The sequence below is a fragment of the Phyllostomus discolor genome, chromosome 13 (genome assembly GCF_004126475.2).
Source record: "Phyllostomus discolor isolate MPI-MPIP mPhyDis1 chromosome 13, mPhyDis1.pri.v3, whole genome shotgun sequence".
NCBI classification, from domain to species: Eukaryota; Metazoa; Chordata; class Mammalia; order Chiroptera; family Phyllostomidae; genus Phyllostomus; species Phyllostomus discolor.
The window spans coordinates 14,214,178-14,231,186 of NC_040915.2; the positions used below are offsets into that span (position 1 = coordinate 14,214,178).

Genomic DNA, 17,009 nt, shown 5'->3' on the forward strand with positions numbered 1-17,009 from the left:
ATGCAGTGAGACGATGCTGTTCAGCACGGAGCTTGGCATAAATACATGCTCAGTAGTTAGGTGCTGCTCAGATGTTCCACCCTCACGCACTCCATTCAGACAGACCTGCCTTATTGGAGATGCTCTCCCTGTCCCCAGCTCCTGACACAGAGCAGGGCTCTGCTGATGTTTGCTGAACAAATCATGCCCCTTGGTCTAGCTTTTGTTGGATGTGGAAGGAAGTGTGATGTGCTCTTATAGGTAGAGGTCCCTCGGGGCCTCCCCCTACTTCTCTCCATGAACCCCCAGCCTTTACAAGCCTTCACAAGCAGAAGGCAATCCTCTGCCAATGGAGTAAAGCTGCAGTGGTCTCAGCCAAAGGGAGCAACCATTTGCATCCCATACTCCCAACCCCAGCCCTACTGGCCATATTCCCTCAACCAACAAAGCTTATTTAAAAGCTTTCACCTCCTTCACTGCCCTAAACCCTTGGGCTGGGCTCAGGGCTGGGCTCAGGGCTGGAGGCGGGGTCTGAGTCTGTTCCACAAACACAGACTGGGATTAAGGCTAACCCTAGCCAGCTCAGGAGCTGGGTCTTGCCACCGGCCTGAGGCTAGCTCCCCAGGGACAGCCTCAGGGCTGGGATGAGGCTGCAGCTGTCTCCATTTCCAGGGCTAAGGGTTAAGTTGGGTCTGAGGCTGGCCCCTGTCCAGAGCTGGGTTTAAGACTTGGCCTGTACCTAGGTCCGAAGCTTGATGTTGACTGAAAGATGAAGCTGAAGCTAAAGCTTTTTTTTTTTAGTTTTAAGATTTTAAAAATTATTTTTAGAGAGAAAGGAAGGGAGGGAGGAAGAGAGGGAGAAAAAATCGATGTGCGAGAGCTACATCTATAGGTTGCCTATTGCAGGCCCCCAACTAGGGACCTGGCCCACAACCCAGGCATGTGCCCTGACTAGGAATGGAACTGGTGACCTTTTGGTTCACAGGCCAGCACTCAATCCACTGAGCCACACCAGCCAGGGCTAAATCTTTTCTTTTCTTTTTTTTTTTTTTGACAGTTTTATAACTTTATTCGACAATCGGCAGTTAGTTCTCATCCACATTAGCTGTTTGTAGGTTTTTTAAAGTGGTGACAGGTACATAGGTGACCAACGTATAGAGTTTGCTTGGTGAATCTTCATCCTCATTACGTTTTCTGGACAACTGCACTCAGATACAGCATGGGACATTCCTCATTCCTTTGGCCCAGATGGCTTTGTTGAGCCTGGTGTCAATGCACACATCTGGAGTTCCCACCTCCTTCATGGCAAATTTCCGGATCTCTGTAAGTGCCCGAGGGGCACGGTTCCTGAAGCCCACTCCGTGGGCGCGCTTGTGGATGGTGGTGGCGTACTCTCTGGTCACTACTTCGCTGATGGCAGAACAACCCTTCTTCTTCTCGCCACCCTTCTTTGAGGGAGTCATTATGATGGGCCAGGTAGAAAAGAAAGACCTTTTTTAAAAAATATTTTATTTATTGCCCTGACCTGGTGTAGCTCAGTGGATTGGATGTCATTCTGCAAAGCTAAAGGTCGCCTATTGGATTCCCAATCATGGATTGTGGGCAAGGTCTGTCTCTTTCTCCCTCCCTTATAAAAATAAATATTTATTTATTTTTAGAGAGAGGGGAAGGGAGGAAAAGAGGGAGAGAAACACCCATTGATTACCTCTCACCCACCCCCAACCAGACACCTAGCCTGCAACCCAGGCATGTGCCCTGACTGGGAATTGAACTAGCAACCTTTCAGTCTGCAAGATGACACTCAACCTACTGGGCCTGTATCAGTCAGTGCCTGAAGCTAAATCCTGTCCTTGATGACCACTGAGGTGACTGGCCCCTGACTGAGGGGTAAGAGCTGAGCTAGTCCTCTACCTGGTCAAGGTTGGGAGCTGTAGTTGGAGGAGAAGCTGGCAGGTAGATAGTCTGATGTGGGGCTCACCAGACCTGGTGTGGGAGGAGAGCTCTCCGTGGATAAGGAGTGATGCTTTTGAGGCTCCAGTTCTGGCTTTGTGTCCAGAGAACCCGAACTGGGAAGAGATAGAAATTTCCCCAGCTGGGGATGGGTCAAGGGCCTGGTGCTGGGGGGCCCTCTGGCGTGGGCATAGCCATAAGTGCCAACGGAGAGGGACACTGGTGCAGGGGAAGGAGATGCTGCAGAGGACTTAGAGCTGGAGGGGTCCCCAACGGCTGGAGAGGGAGCTCTGCATGCCTGAGCAGCGCCCCATTACCCCCAGCTTGCTGGCTGGGCTCCTCGCTCACTAAGGAGGAGGCCAACAGCTCCTCCTTAATAAAAAAATACATGAATAAATAAATAATAACAGCCATAACCAAGCAGGAAACTGCTTTCCTCTCTTTTCTGTTTTTCCAGCTCTTTCCTTCCAGGCACTGTCCCAGGGTCTCCCACACTGGGTCTGTCTGTAAGTGCCCTCCGTCCCTTCCCCCAGGTGCAGGCATCCCTCCAACCCGAGGCGGCTGGAGGTGGGGAGGCCTTTGTGCTGCCTCCCCCATCTGCTCTTGGAGAAGCTTGGGACAGGAAAAGCCTGGAGAGGGGTCTCCTGTCTCTGCTTTCAGGAAGGAGGCAGCAATAGCTGAGCCTTTAGGGCCAGGGCTGGAAGTGGTCCCCAACACAGTGGTGCACTGAGTCAGGGATGGGAAAGAAACCAAGGGTGAAGGGGGGAACTGGGAAGTGGAGTGGCTAACAGGTTCAGAGGCAAAGAGGAGCTGCCTTTTGCAGAAGGTGGGGAAGGAGGCCCTGGCCTACCTGCACCGAAGTACCCATGAGGAAGACTACGTTTCTTAGAAAGAAACCCCCCCAAATCACCTTTCCTCCTCCTGGCAGTCTCGTGTTGGTACCTTTCTCTCTGTCCCTTTGTGTCCCACACTCTTTGTCTCTGTGGTTCCTCTACTGCCTTCTCTTCCACTATTACCTGCCTTACCTGGGTCAGCATGCCTTGGAGATGTTGGCCAGGGATGACCCATTCCTCAAGGTTAAGAAGTATTGAATGGGTGAGAGGGGGTGTGCAGGGCAGAGGGGAATAATGAGGGAGGGGGGAATGGGATGACTGTAATAGCATAATCAAAATATTTTTTTAAAAGTATAAGACAAACAGCCATTTATTTGTTCAATACAGCTGTGAGCAGAGTAGTTCTCAGCACCAAGTTTTTAAATGTTCCAGTTTCTGTTAGATGTTTGGGACCGCAGTTTAGCTTTTATGTGCTGTATATAGGGGAAAGCATGGGGGAAGGGGAAGAAGTATTGAACAATTCTGCTCCGGAGCTGGTGTTCAGGACCATGGAGAGCATCCTGAGAGGTAGAGGCCTTCTCCCAAAACAATAAAAGAGCTCCAATGGCTTGTGGTGGGTGCAGAGAGCTGGCTGGAGTGGAAGTAGGAAAGAGGTGATGTAGGAAGTGAAGAATGTAGGGAAAGATCATTCCCAGCTGGGCCCTCCTAGGCTGGGTGACTCTGAACTGGGACTCAGAAGTTTGGCTTCCCTACATCAAAGGACCCGGCCACTGCCCCCAGGGAGAGTGGGAGGCACAAAAGCAGCCCGAGCTCTGCGTGTGCAGCTTTGGAGTACAGCTCTTGCTAGGAAGCCCTGGGAACCTTTGTGTATAGAATGCAAAACTAAACACATGAGCAGATAATGGTTTGAATTTTGCTCTTTTGTTTATTATGGTAAAGTACACGCAACATGAAATTTAGCATCTTAATTACTTTTCAGTGTACAGTTCAGTGATATTAAATTCAGGTTATACTTTTTCTTAAGAGAGTGGAGTGACCCTTGGGCAGCTGTTGGGGAGGCTGTGTGGGGTGTGTTAGGTGTGGTGCCCACGGGCAGGGGAAGCGAGAGAGAGGGACAAGGGTCCTGCTAGGCTGGTTCTTCTGGCAGCTGCAGGCGGGGAGAGGTCAGGTAGAGACTCCCTGGGCCCCAGCTCAGGTCTAACTGGATTCAGGAGTCTTCCTTTCCCTCCAGCAGCTCCCTCTGGATGGAGCCTGAAGCCAGATTTCAGGAGCAGTCCAGATGTTCAGGGGAGAGGCAGGGAAGTGGAGCAGATGGGTCCTGGGATTCCTATGGGGGCTGGAGGGAGGAGGACAGCAGCTGGAGGATGCGCTGGCGCATATGCTAGAGCCGAGGCTGGCTCCACCGTGCTGGGGCATGTGCCACAGAGTGTGCCTGGGATCGGGGCAGAGAGCAGGGTAGGTCAGCTGGCCCTGGGTGCTTTCCCTGTCCTGGCTACTAAGATCTGTTCCGAGCTGCCTCTTGCTGTTGGCAGGGCAGGATACCCTCTGCCACATGCTGTGCCAGGATACTGAAGTGAGCAAGACAGACCCCGCCCGTGGGGAGCTCAGCCTTGCCCCAGTGCAGAGCTTTGGCTTGGGCTCAGGGAACTCACCCCTGTGTCCCGAGCCCAGAGTGGCCAGTCCCTCTGGCCTGGAGGAGGGAGGCCTTGCTTGGAGGCCTGAGTGAAGTGACCCAACCTGTCTGCTCACTTTCTACCCCAGAACCCCACTCCTCATCTTCCTACCCAGAGTCTCAGGTTCTCCACACACACCCCCTGCCCCCTCAACCCCGCCTCCCCACTCCTGCTCCTGCCAGCAGATCCTGTGGTTCTTGGGAAGGTGTGGAACAGGGCAAAGGGCCAGAGTTGAGAACTGGCATGAGCTCCTGCCTGCCCGTGGACTGGGGGCCCGCCCCCTTTGCTGCCTCTGGCTGTGGTCCACCCGCCTTCCTCAGACTTTCTGGGGACTGTGGTCATGAGCCCAATTTTGCAGATGGGCGAACGGAGGTGCAGAGCAGGAAATCACTCGTGGAAGGCACACCCCTTCACCAGAGTCGGGATTTGAACCCAAGTTTGAGTGGCTCTGGTTTTCTGCAGTTCCTCCTCCAGGCAATGTGGTCACGACGGCTCTGCACCCCGGCCAGCTGTGCAGCTCTGGACAAGGACGCACTTTTTCCTGGCTGGACCTCCATTTCCCCAGTTAAAAAGTAAAAGGCCTAAATAGGCTTATCTCGAGAAGAGCATGTCCCTTTCTGCTGTCCTGTAAGGATGTCACAGCGTCCTCAGCACGGGGGAAGGGGCAGTGGGCGCGGACTGTACTCTAGATGGAGCTCTGATTGAGGGCGAGGCAGCGATCAGTTTCCCACATCTGAGACCCTCAGGGCTTCCCAGGATGTCCAGGTGCTCGGCAGGGCTGGGCTCCTCTGTAGGCTGCAGTGGTGGGGCTGCCGTGGGCCGGGGGAGGCCAGGCCCTGAGCCTGCGCTCTGCCTGCTGGGGAGGGAGAGTGGAGGGAGGTCTGGGCCAGAGAGCAGAGCTGTCTGGGTTGGCCAGCGCCAGGCGGCCAGCGCCAGGCAGGCAGAGCAGAGCAGAGCAGAGCAGAGCGAGGCTCAAAGCTCCAGGGCTTTACAAATGGATTTTGCTGAAATGGAAATTTCCACCCATCCCTGAAATGAGCCTGGCAGTGAGGCCAGGTCTGGTGGGGCTGCGGCAGCTGGGGACATGGACAGGGACTAACGCCACACTGTGGAAGCCCCTCAGATCTATGCACCCCTCCCCACGCCACCCCCATGCCTCGCCTCCTCCACACCTCTCCCCTGCCCAGGGCCTCTGGATCCCAAGGGATCTTCACAATCCTCTCACCTTTTCAGACTTCTCACCTTCTGCCTCAACTACTTGGTTCCTCTTACACCCCTACCCACCTGACACTCCCCCCACCTCCCACTTGTCCTCACTCTGCCTTTTTGCCCTTTACACCCGCCTGCCTCCCACACCCCACCTCACACACCCACGCACACCTGGCACTCTCCCCACCTCCTGCCGTGTCCTCACACTGCCCTTTCACCCCTCACCTCCTCATCTCCCTCACACCTCTGGTCCTGCCCCCTCCCCCCTCCCATCTACCCGCTCACATTCCTGGCACTCAGCAGCCCTCCTCTTTGACCCCTCTCACCTCACCCCTCCCTGGCTCACCTCCTTCACCCCTCACCCCCCCCCCCACTTCTCACCCCCAGATTTACACCGCACACATCAGTTTCCGGAGCCCTCTCCTGCTGCTAATACTCCCTCCCCTCCCGCATCACTCCTCGTTGCACTTACAGGAGCTACCTCCCTCCCTCCCTCGTCCCTGGCCCCCTTCTCACCCACTTCTAGCCCTCCACCAGCGGACCGTGGAAGCCCAGCATTTCCTGGTGAGAGCTGGGCTCTGGAGTCAGGCTCCTAACTCGCCCCCTCCTGGCTGCGTGAGCCAGGAAATTGCCTAATTTCTCTGGGATTCTGTTTCCTCATCTGTAAAATGGGGTTGACTACTTGCCCTACCTCTGGGGGAGGCTGTGAGGCCCGAGCAGGCCAAGGCTTGCAAAGCCCTGCCCAGCACAGAGGATGCGCGATGGGCTCCAAGGGAGCGTTGACCTGGTTTGTGGCCGCTTTGTGGTGAACTGGTCCTTTGGGCCAGGCCCTTGCTGGACAGTGCTGGGTGGGTGTGTGTGGGCAGAGTGTGTGTTAAATCAAAAGAGCAGGTGAAAGTATCACAAATAGTCAGTGGGAGGGGGCGGGGGGGAACCAGGGGTGAACCCGATCAAGCAGGTCCACAGGTGAGGATAAGAATAATGGGGTAAGCTCTAACTAGGCGCCCGGGAAGCCTGAGCAGCTCCCAGCCTTAAAGAGGTGCCCATAAATGCCTGGCAGTGGCATGGGCTTCTGCCTCCCCAGCTCCCACCCCAGACAGACTGGACCTGACACACTCCAAGGGGCCCAGATACCCTCTCCTCCCAGGGCCACAGCCACCACAGCCACTGGGGGTCAACATGATCCACCCGTGGACAATGGGGGGTGGAGTGTGGGGGAGGGGTGCCGCCTTCTTGTCACCCCCCAGGAACTGGAGAGGCAGAAGACAGGGGGCTGGATGGGTTGGGGAGAGTCCTTGGAGTGGCATCACTGGCCGCCTGCAGGACAGGTGGGGAGCAAGGGGGCAATGCCAACGGAAGGGGAAAAAATGTAGAAGCCAAAGCGGGGAGGCAGGAGAGGTGTGGGGCTTGACTTGCCACACGTTCCTTTGGGAGGCTTCCTGCTCTAAGTACTCAAGGCCGGGCCGGGGGTGGGGGGCCAGCCTGAGCCCTCAGGAAGTTGTGATGCTGGGAGAGTGTGGGACCCCCACATGCAGGGAGATGACGGCCTTCTGGAAACTGGGACACGATCCCTGGGCAGGACTGAGTGGGGGTGGTCCTGAGAGCTGAAGAAATGGGGACTCCCTGTCAGGGAGCTGGGGACAGGACCCCGTGTGGACCTGGGAGGGCAGGAAAGGGCGGAACCTGGCAGGAGGGGTGCATCTGGAGGCGTGTGGGAAGGAGCTCCAGCCTGCTCCCCAAGGGCAGATCCCATGGAGCACAGCCACGTGCCTGCATCCTCTAATTACATGTTGACGTATTACTCATTATTAATTAAACAGGAACTTCCTCCTGCCCCAGCCCCAAGTGCTGGGCACTGGGCTCAGAGCCTGGGCTGAGTCAGGCCACGTGGCGGAGAGAAGAAGGTGTGGGGGTGGGGAGGGGGTGGCAGGTGAAAGGAGACACACAGGAGCAGTCACTGGGTGTCCACTCTGATGAGAAGTGACCATAGGTCTGGGTATTGGGAGTAGGGAAAGGGACAGTCGGAGACATAGAATTTCCCCCGAGTCGGGTAAGGGACAGGGACTAGGAGCCTGGCCATGAGGAGCTGGAGGAAGGGTGGAAGCTGTCTAGGCCAGAGGAGGTACTAGAGGCCAGGGCCACCAGGGTTCCTGTGAGCCAGGGGCACGCTTGCCCCAGCCCTGCCCCTGCGGGCTCGCTCCTCTGGAACCTCTGAAACGGGGCCTGTGTCGTCCGGAACCCCCAGCGCTGCGGGGGAGGGGAGCGATCACGGGGGATTGAATTACCTTTCAAGTCTAAAGCCTGGATTGTTGCAGGCAGGGTGGGTGTGCACACTCTCCCCAGAGCATTGTGGGATATGAGCTGTCACTAGGGAGCCACAGAGGCTGGTGCCAGCTCCTTCAGTTCCAGTTTCCTTTCTACAGGCAAAGAGGAGCCTGTGGCGTGGGGGTGGGCAGAGTCAGGGGAGGGGATGACAGCTGACCCAGCGCCAGCCTGCAGCCCCCCAGACAGGACTGGGGGGCCTTGGCTAGAACCCTGACTCTGCCATGTCCTAGCCACATGTGACACCTCCTTGGTCCCGTCATCTAAAATGTAGAAAATAATACTGACAGCAGCAGCACGAGCTAGCCTGACCTTATTTCTTTATATCGTCACACACCCCTATGTAGCAAGTACTGTCAATCTCCCAATGGTACAGATGAGGAAAGAGGCTCAGAGAGGTTAGGTGATTTTTCTACAGTCACACAGCTGGTAAGTGACAAAGTTGGGACTCTGACCCCAGAGCATTACCCTGAGTGATGTATGGTACCCACGTCTCAGGGTCCTTGTGAGGGGTAAAGGAGTATGCACACAACAAAGGATTTAGCCCAGTGTCTGGCACAACGTGAGTGCTCAAGAAATAGTAACTGTTAATGTTGTTACTATTTATTCATCTCTGCAGGTGCTCAGAGTTTGCATTTTATGCTGCTTAGGTACCAGGGGGCTGAGGAGTGGATGGAGAAGCTGGTCGCGGGGGTGGGGCTGGGAAGGCAGCTGCAGGGAGTGTGGGTGCAGGGGCAGGTGTGCTGGGGTGGGGAGAGGGTGCTGGATGGGAAAAGCAGGGGAGGGTGTGGCAAGCTGAGTAGAGGATGCAGAAGTGAATGTGTATTTACATAAAGATTTTTGCTGGCCTTATTGGCGAGACATCTGGTTTTCCCTGGGCACCCTCTGGGACCTGGGAGTCAGTGTGACTTCAGAGTCTCTAGTGCCACCACCCCAGCTCGCCTGCACCCACGGGGCTCAGGACACTACCCTGCAGAATGGGGCAGAGGGTGGGGGTCTGCCCTGGAGCTCAAGGGGAGAGAGTGGGAGTCCCTTCTAGCTGCCGGTCTGTCTCCTCTCACCTGCTCAGAGCTACAAAGAATGGGGTCTGATTCCTCCATCCAGTCCACCTCCACATCCTGATCTTCCCTCACAGGGAAGAGGGCGGGAGAGTGTGAGGAGCTGCAGAGGGTGCTGAGCAGACCCCCTCCTTGCTGCCCCTTTCCATGGTCGCCCAGAGAAGCCCTCCGATGGAAGGCAGCTCATGAGGACCACCGGGAGGCTGCCTGGGGCACGCATCTCTGAGGAGCACTAAAGCTTCACTGGTCACTTAACGAGTTGGAGAAAAGAGTATTTACCAGGGACAAGCCTCAGGGTGGGATGGGGGTTGGCAGGAACACTTCCATAAGCTGCTGGGCACAGAGGTGGGATCCCCGAGGGGCACTCAGGCTCCAACGATTGTTCATTAAGCTCCTTTCAGAGGAGGGAGACCTGGAGAACCAAAAGGCTTTGGTGTAACTTAGTGGAACTAATGGTGAGGTTAGGGCCAGAGCTGAATTGTTTGGGCTGATGGAGGACAGGCTGAAGGCTGCAGCTGAGGAACACCCCCTCGCCCCAACCCTTCCCAGTCCCTGTGCAGCCTCTCCTCCAAATAAATATGGAACAAATAGTGGTTTGAAGAGGACCTGAGTTATTAGCCTGCCCCTGGCTGTCTCATTTTTCAGCCCAGCCCTGTTGCAAAAACGCCACGATGATGGCTTTGCTGATTCCCTTTCTGTCTTGGGTCACGACCGCCTTCTGTTCCCTCATCTATTCATTCTTTCATTCGCTCGCTCGACAGATATTGCTAAGCGCCTACTAGGTTCCAGGCACTGGGGATGCAACAGCAAACTACTTCCTCTCTCCCGCTGCTCAGCACCCATGTTCTATGGAACCAGCAGAGATCTAGGGCCTTTTCTGTACCCAGATGGCATGGGGGTGGGGGATCGGAATGGGACTCAGGCTTGGACTCTGACCTCAGGTGAAAACCATCTCCTTGGATCATACAGAACCAAGGTAAAGGTGTCTTTTTGGTGCCTGTCCACAGCCCAGCACCAGCTTCTCATGCCCTCAGGACCTGGTGTGTGCTTGCTTATATATTCACACTCTGTCCAGGCAAGTGTGTGTGTGTGTGTGTGTGTGTGTGTGCATGTGCATGTGTGTGTTTCTCCCCATCCAGAGCTCACACTGGGCAGCTGGGCTGGGGTGTGCGTGGCAGAGGGAAACAGCAGGACGTGCCAGGCTCCTCCCTCAACCCTACTGGAGAGCCCTCCCGGGCCTCTCTACTGGAGAGGTGTATGTAGGGGGTGCCGCCTACCGGAGCCAGACACCCAAACAGGAATCTGAGTCAGCCATGGTTTCTCTCAATCGCCTGAGAAGGAGACCTGCAGGGAGGCCAAGAGGCAAGGGGGACCCTGAGGCTTGAAAGTCATCCTGAGAACAGTAAGAAAGACACTCAGAGAGCACAAGTTCCCCTCCCTCGCCACTACCTCCAAGACAGCTCAGCTGAGCTGCCTGGGCTTCTGGGCAGTATTCCAACACAGAGAGGTATGACGGCGCCCCAGTCCTGACAGCCCTGCCCCTCCCTTACATGGCTTGAGGGAAGAGGGGGAGGGGAACCCTGAAGTCAGTCTTCTGCTCCTCCGGACAGTAGCCCTGCCCTGAAAGGGCTACTGACCCTCCTGAAAGTCAGAGACCAATGAGAACGTTCACTGAGACTTTGGGGGAAAAGAGCAAATGCACCCCCTCTCCTGACCCACCCCCGCCCCGTGCTGCATCGTAGGCCAATGACAGCCACAGCAGAGGAAGGATGTGGGACTCTGCTGTGGCTGGCAGGGGTGTATATGGGGAAAACTGGGGGCTGGGTCGCACGTGCCGAGAAGGGGGGGCTACGTCTGCACAGGCATCCCCCCACACTGTCTGACAGAACGAGCTGCGTCTTTGCTGTGTATATTTTTAGTCAGAACTGGATGGAAAGGAAGTTTGGGGGCCATGTTCCCAGCCCCAGCTCCCACTGCCAGCACCCATGCTGCGTGGTGCGGGGGCGCGGAGGAGCCCCGAAGCCCGGCTCCCCGGGAAGGTGGGACAGTACTCCCGCCCGCTGCCAGCACTGGTGCTGGGCCTGATGGCTGTGATGAGGGGACGGCCTCTGGGTTGAGGGCAGGGGCGACGGGCAGGGGCTGCCACCTCCTTCCCTGCCCGAACACGCGGCTCCGCACTGGATCTCTCTCTGGCAATGAAGGGAAAGGTGGAAAAGAAGAAAGACCCAGTTTAGTCTCCTGAAAATAGAACTTTGGGACCTCTGAGGCTCTGTCTTTTGTGGCTCTTTGAGTGGAACCCCCTGCTTCCCCCTTCAAGGTTTAGACGCCCTGCCCTCTATCACCAGGTGATGGGGGCTGGCTCTTCCTCAGGGGGAGACTTGCATGAGGCATGAGCCCCCAGACCCTCCTCTACCCAACCCTAACCGCAGAGCTGGGGGCAGAGAGGGAGGGCCTTTTCAGGGTCCCCGCCTCCCCAGCGGTAGAAAGGCTCCCTGGCTAAAACCCCACTACTGCTGATCTTCTTTCTGGGGGTCAAAGGAAGGCAGTTCAGGTGGCCGGAGGGCGTAGTCGTTAGAGCTGGGGCTCTGTATTCAGACAGACCTGCGTTCAAATCCTGGCTCTTCTACCTGCTAGCTGTGCGGCATTGAAGAAGTGGCTAGCCTGCTCCGCATCTGTCTTCTCATCTGCAAAATGAGAATAATTATTGTATGTGCCCCATAGGATTGCGGAGGATTAGATGAGATAATGTGAGAGAATGCACAGAGTAACCGTTCAACTGTTAGTTGATGGCATTTGAAGAGCGGATTCGGCCCTAACCTGGGGACAGTCGGGGACCGTGGCTGATCTCAGGCCCCCGTCGCAGAGATTTCCTCTGGGATCCGACTGACTGCTCACCCTGTCACTGCCCCCAGCGTCCCAAGCAAAAGGCAAATATGTAGGCCACCTTGTACCTTCAGAGCTGAAAACGCTGTTCTCTTCAGCCATCAAGGGCAGGGCGGGGGAGAGGAGGCCGAGGGGCCACTCAGGTGAGACTGTCACAGGGGAGAGCTGGAGATGAAAGTGGGAGACTCACTGCCACAGTGCGTTTTGCAAGAGTTTTTGTGGGCGGTAAAAACTTTGGAGGAACAGCTGGGTGGGGTACGCAGACAAACTTCAGGGGGCCCCGGGAGCCTCCAGAATGTGTATTTCGGCAGAGGGCAGCTGCGAGCAGATTCTCCGAGGGATCTAAGACCCCACGTTGGTTAAAAACTACTCTGGCCTGGTCTGGATGTCAGGAGGTCCGGGCGTTAGATTTCAGCTGCCTCTCGCTCTTCTGGCAGCAAGCTTCCTCCTTAGTTTCCCCACCTGCTCCGTGAGAGGTGAGACCAGCTGAGGTCCGAGGTCCAGGCAGGGCGTCCCCGGGCTCTCTGGCGTCTATGAGAAGTAATGGGGAGGAGCCAGGGAGGCAGGTTCCCAGGAAGTGGGAGGGGGACCTATCCCACCCCTTCCCAGGAGCCGACTTGGTCCGTCAGCCAACATGTCAGCCAGCCAGCCGACAGAAACTGAGCTGCATCCCTCCGCCAACCCGGGAGGCTGTTGCCATGGCAACTTCATATTTATCCACTTTAGCTCCTAATTAAGGGGAAAAGCATATAACATATTGGATGTCAAGGAGGCTTTGTGAGCCTCAATTTAGTGGCCGTGCCTGGATGTCAAACTCAAGCGTGATTGCTGTTAATCACCTTCCAAATTACCAAGACAGGTCACAAAGGGAAAGGTCCCTCAGCCATGGGGGCAGCTGGGCCCAGGGGAGATGATGTGGGGGGTGGGGGACAGGAAAAAAGATCTGTTCTTCATCATGACCTGGGGGGCTGCCCGGTAAATGCTGACTCCGTGGGTGTCCGATTAGAAGGTCTGTGGGGACAGTGGATGGATCTGTTCCCACTGACCCTGAGTCAAGGATCGCCACCCCTGGGACTCACAAGTCAAGGTCCTTGGTCTACAGAGAGGGGCTGACCGACGGATGAACTGAGAAGCATGTAAGGACCATCTGGTGGCCTATGATGTCAGAAAGGAGACTGACAGATGACCAGGGCTGGTAACTGCAGCTGAACTGATGGCCGGATGCGTGGATGACTGCCACATGGTGGGTGGACAACCCGAGGGAGCTGCTTAGGAGGGACTGGCAGGGTGGCTGGACTCACCAGAGCATCTGTGATCTCTCCAGGGAGCGCCTGGCCTCTCACCGCAACTCTGGGCCCAGAGCGTTCTCAGGTGCCAGTTAGAGTGAGCCTTGCTGCAGGCAAGCCACCTTGCCTGCCATTGGAGCTGTGCCCAGAGCCACGTCCCTGGGAGAGGCTTCAGCAGGTCGCTGCGGGTACGGGAGGTGAGGAGTGCAGATTAAGAGAGTAGGGTTGTGGGTGGGGCACTAGAGGGAAGATGTCAGCAGAGTGGCTGAAAGCAAGAGTGATGGGGTCGGGCAGACCTAGGCTGGAGGTTCACCTTGGCCAGTTACAGCTGTGTGACTTAGATCAAGTCACCTAACCTCTCCGTGCTTAGGTTTTCTAGTCTGTCAGGCTGGGGTGATGTAACTCAGCTCCCAGGGCTTTGTGAAGATGGAACAAAATGGTAAATGTAAGAAGTTTAGCACAGTGCCTGGCACAGGGTAAGCCCCCAGTAGCTACTTAGACATTATTATCAAAAGAGGCAGGCCTGAAAAGGAGGGGCAAGGACGTGGTGGCTGAGGGCCGGGCCTGGGGTGGGGAGCATTTTCCCGCTATCCCCCAGAGAAGGAATCTGAGTAAGGGAACACTGATGAAGGCTGGGAGCTGAGCATGGGCAGGGGAACAATCAGAACCTGCTGGGCCTGTGTGGGTTGGTGCTCAGTCCCAGAGGGGGCGGTGGGGACGGAGGCCTTTGTGCTCAAAGCCTTGGTGTCACCTCAGGGCCAGAAAGGACCGGAGTAGAGCCCGAACCTGGAAGGTTATTAGAACTACCTGGGACGAGTTCACAAGATCTACTGTCTGGGCTCACCCCAGACCTGGGTGAGAGCCTCGGCGGTGGGGCCGGGGAAATGGGCAGTAAAACACTGAGACTCGCCTGGTCAAAACCAGAGGCCACTGAGGGCCAGAGCGGGGAAGAGCAGGAAGAACCCTCTGGGTCCTGTGGTGGACAAACCCTCCGCCACCACTTCACCTATTTTTAAATCCTCACAAGGGGATATGTTTATTGATTTTAGAGGGGGGTGGGGGAGAGAGAGAGAGAGAGAGAAACATTGATGTGAGAGAGAAACATGGAACAGTTGCCTCCTGTATGTGCCCTGATGGGAGGGTTGAACTGGTAACATAGGTATGTGCCCTGGCGAGGGATCGAACCGGCAGGTGTACGGGACGATGCTCCAGCCAGTCGAGCCACCTGGCCAGGCTCATGTCACCTTTTACACATAGCATCAGGGTTCTGCTTGAAAACTGTGTCTAAAAAAAGAAAAGAATTCTATAGCTAAAAAGTTTGGGGAAATGTCTATTATGGTAATAGCAATAATTACAGCTAATATTTATTGATTGTCTATTGTGAGTTTGGCACTATGCTAAGTGCTTCCCATGGATTGTCTCTTTTAATTCTCTCTCTTGGTGCTGAGACAGGCCAACCCATTTAGAAAGCTGAGTAAACTGAGGTGCCAACGAGTATGTCAAAGGCACACTCTTTGAGAATTGACATTCTCAAGAGTATGTCAATTTGTTAGTGGTGGATCCAGGATTCACACCCAGGCAATCTGAATCCATGGCTGGGCCACCTTCTCATTCTCCAGTTGGGGAAACAGAAGGCCCAGAGAAGTGAAGAGACTTCCCCAACAGCACACAGCAAATTGGAGGCAATTTGGAACCCAGGAGCCCTTCTCTTCCGCCTGCTCTCCACCCTCACCTTTCAGACGGTTTTGCAGAGAAAGTGGCCTGAGGGGGAGGCCCCGCTCTGCTCCCCCTCTATAGGCAGAGTCCTGGAAACTGCGGGTGGAGGGGAAGAAGATTGGAAGATTCCCGACTTAGAGGGAGAAGGGGAAGCTTGGACAGAAGGGGAAACTCAGGACATGGTGACCACGGCCGGCCGTGGCAGTCTTGCCGGCCTGGTAGGAGGAGTTGCCATGGCCTGGTTTCCGCAGATGTGGGCTGCAGCCATCCTGCTGAATGGGAGGCTATTAAGGGAAAATGCTTTGCAAGGAGCTGAGCAGCTGGGAGCGGAGATTGTCAGAGGACTTCAATGGGTGGCTTTGTTTCTTCAAGGGACTGGTAGGCACTTGCTCCAGGGGTCTGTGTCTGGGACATTCCCTGGTCAAGAGGCCAAGGGAAGTGACCCCCAGGAAGGCTCCATTTTCTCCCCTGCCTTCCTGTCCCTGGCTCACTCCCCCAGCACCGTCCTGCATCCAGGGCAGCCTGGTAGTGAAGCACATCACCCTGGGGGACTGGCACCAGGGCCGCATTCTGTAGTGTGAACCCATGCGCATGTTACCGAGAATCTCGGTGCCTGAGTTTCCGTATTTGTAAAACGGAACCAGGAAGAGTTCCCTCTGGTCGTGTTAGGGAGACTGAGCAAGGAGATGGAGCCGGTGCTTTGGCCTCACTGGCTCTTCGTCCCGGTCTCTGTCCTCCCAGGCCCTCCCAGGGTGTGAACCCCTCGCCCTGGCCTCACAGCCCCACCGCAAAACCAGGCAGGGGCTCGGGGCAGGATGGGCCTCCTTGTTGGGGCAGAGGCTGTGTGCGGAGAGAGGGGAAAACATCAGGCCAGGTCCGACCTCCGAAGGAAGAGCTCTGAGGACGGAGTGCAAACCCCAGCCAGTGTTCCACGATCGCCTACGGCTCCACGCCCACGCTGAACACCCTCGAGGCCCTGAATCTGTGTGTTCTCTCCCACCCAGGCCTTTGCCTGGGCTGTTTCTTCTGCCTGCAATGCTCTTTCGTCTCTTCCCGTGGCTACTTCCTGTCCGTCCTCCAGAAGTTAGCTTGGACCAGCGCCCTTTCAGGAAGCCTGTTCCTTAGGCCACAGGTCCCTCCCGTGCGGCCCCCACACCAGAGCTGACAAGTGTCCGGCCCCTTCCCCTCTAGGCTATGAGCTCCGTGAGGGGAGGGACCAGGACCTGTTCACTTATCTCCTAGCCTGAACCAGAGCAGCCAACCTGTCAACATTTATTAGATGAAGCTGGGAATGAATGAATGAATGAATAATTGGATTCCCTGGCCCCAGCTGTTGAGGGGGAAAGGGTATGTCTGGTGGGATGAGGAGAAAGGGGAGTGGGTACATCAGATAGGACTGTAAACATATCAAGTTGGGGGTCTCCCCCAGGAGGATGCAAGCTGACCTCTTGGAGTCCTCCTCTCTTGGGACTCTGCCTAGAAGTTAGGTCACCAGGGTCTGACCCTGCCTAGAAGTTAGGTCACCAGGGTCTATAGCCATATCTTAGCGTAGCCAGTGTTCACTGCAGAACTACTGTGTGTTGGCTACTATGCTCAACACTTTATACACACACACTTACTATGTACGGTGTACCTTCATGGAATTCTCAGAGCAACTCTGTGAGACAGGTACCATAATTGTCTTCATTTACAAAATAGAAAAGTGAGGTTCAGAGACGTGAAGACACATTGCCTGAGGGCACACAGCTAGCAAATGCTGGGGCTGGAAGTGCTGTTAGTTCTCAGGCATGTCTGTCTGGCCCTAGAGCAGGAGCTCTTAACCACCGGGCCATCCCTGCAGGATGGAACGGAAGTCACCATCCCGTCTCCCAGGAAGTGGAAGTTGCTGGGAAACGAAGCTGGAGAGAGTTCAGAGCAAACCATCAGTGTTTGGTGAGCAACCACAGCACACTGGGCCCGGCAGGAAATGCAGAACTGGCGGCCAGCCCAGCCAGCCAGCTCCCCGTCTGAGCAGACAGACAGACGGACCCTAGGAAGAGGGGTGGGTGATGACAGCAGGTTGGGGGCGGGGGGTGGGGTGCCAGACCATGCGGTGGCAAC

At 55.9% G+C, this 17,009-nt stretch overlaps 1 pseudogene; it reads right to left on the minus strand.

Moving 5' to 3' along the window:
- Nucleotides 1-997: 997 nt before the first annotated feature.
- On the minus strand, nt 998-1,442 carry LOC114510110 (annotated as a pseudogene).
- Nucleotides 1,443-17,009: the final 15,567 nt, after the last annotated feature.